Source organism: Pinus tabuliformis, chromosome 1_2 (genome assembly GCF_031772625.1).
Source record: "Pinus tabuliformis cultivar Carrire ecotype Pingquan chromosome 1_2, CPIR1, whole genome shotgun sequence".
NCBI classification, from domain to species: domain Eukaryota; kingdom Viridiplantae; phylum Streptophyta; class Pinopsida; order Pinales; family Pinaceae; genus Pinus; species Pinus tabuliformis.
This window is the reverse complement of record NC_142298.1, coordinates 177980649-177982808: the sequence shown is the minus strand read 5'-3', so window position 1 is coordinate 177982808 and position 2160 is coordinate 177980649.

Here is a 2160-nt window from a genome sequence, read left to right as displayed (position 1 = left end):
TCAAGGAAAAAAAATCATTTCCAACATGGTTGAGCCACCCATCTAGCAGGTCTACTAAATCAATAAGAAAAACTACAAAGCCAGGAAATTTAATTAGAAACAATAGACAAAGCCAATAAGAGTAAATATAATACCAAATAAAGATGAGTCTAAATTGAATGAAATAAATATTAAACCAAACTAGCTTGTATGGATCAAGAAAAATTCCAAAAATGATTTCAAACCAAGGTGTCATTTAGGAAGAAACATGTGCTATTTTCCTTTAAAGCATAATTCAAATTTTATGATTATAAATCCCAAAAATTAAGAATCTTTCTTCCATCACAAGCAAAGATAATTGCAAGGTTATTATACTTATTTCAAATTTATTCACATAAGACAACCCAAAGTTTATTTGAAATAAATTTATCTAATTCTTTATAATATCTAATAGTCTAACATCTTTCCAAAAATTAAAAAAAAAATAGTCTAACATCTTTCCAAAAATTAAAAAAAAATTCAAAAAAGTATCATCAATAGATTTAAGATTGTCAAATATAATTACAAGGTTATTATACTCATTTCAAAGTTATTTGCACAAGACAACCCAAAGGACAACCCAAAGTTTATTTAAGATTGTCAAATATAATTACAAGGTTATTATACTCATTTCAAAGTTATTTGCACAAGACAACCCAAAGTTTATTTGAAGCAAAGTTATTTAATTCTTTATAATATCTTATAATCTAACATCTTTCGAAAAGGTAAAAAAAAATTATCGCCAATAGATTTAAGATCGTGAATTGTTTCTAAAAGAGTGTTTGAGATATAAAAACAATATGATAAAATCAATGAGAGTTTTTTGTGTGAATTATGTGGAGCAATTTTTAATACTAGACATTGTAGAAGAGTAATAAAGTTGGTGGTGTCGTGAATCCTAAAACGCAAAGCAAGATGATGAGGCATAATCAATATTGAAATTGTAATACTTCACTCTCTTGGTAAGTCGTCTTGTGTTCATATTTCAAATCACCAACAACTTGGTATAAATAATTGGTTCAAACAATGTATAATCTTCTACTAGTTCATAAAACAACTAGGATACTAGCTTAATTTGTTAAACAATTAAAAATGTGTAGTTATATTTACATTAAAAATCATGCAAAATTAAATCCAAATTTTTTATTTACAAAAATTACATCATCATTAGTACAATGCCATGGAAATGTATTCATAGAAAATTCTTCCAAAAAGTAAAACTATTTAAATTGAATTGAGCATCATTACATAATTGTGAAGAATTTTCAAGAACATCACATACCTCATTAAGATCTTGAGTTGTAGGTCCAAAATCATATTTAAGTATAATGTATGCTTTCTCTAAAAGAATGTGATCATGTTCAATTTGAGAAGAAACAAAAATGAGAATTTGTTATTATTATATATGTACTATGACATATCTCATTTTGTATTATAGATTCCAATTTGGCATTGATAACATGAGAACTTGGCATAACCATCACCATAGGGTGAATTTCCTCAATGAATCAATATCAAATGAATAATCAAAAATTAATTTATTTTATTTGAAATCATAGAAGAGATTAAAATTATTAACATTATTAGATTAACTAAACGAGTATGCATCATCATTCCCTATTTCATAGTCCCATGCAATTTTAAAGAAAGATTCTTTTTTTTTCAAAATTTCAAAATTTTTTTTTTTTTAATCTAAATGTGGATTTTTCCATAAAGGAGTATAATGATCAAAAGAGTTTCCACTATATGGACAATTATCAACAAATATATTTTAATACAAAAAGTTAAAAACTATAAAAGCATAAAAAAATAAATTCTTCCCTAATATGTGAATGATCTTTGTTAATTTTAATTGCTTCATTTTTTAAGGAAACATCATTATGCAAACTTTGATCAAATGATAATCTCTAGAATCGTTCAAAAGAAGAAGATGAGATATTAAAATTTTCAACAATAATCTTTCCTTTAGGATAAAAGTATGGATTTATTTCCATAGAAGAAGCAATAACAGGAGCTTTAGGATTACTTGAAACATCCTGAAATTGGATATCATGTCATCTTAGTATGTGTGATGGGGGAACATCTTTAGTGGACTCAGAGAAATTAGACCTATAATCATAATTTTCTAATGAAGTAACATAT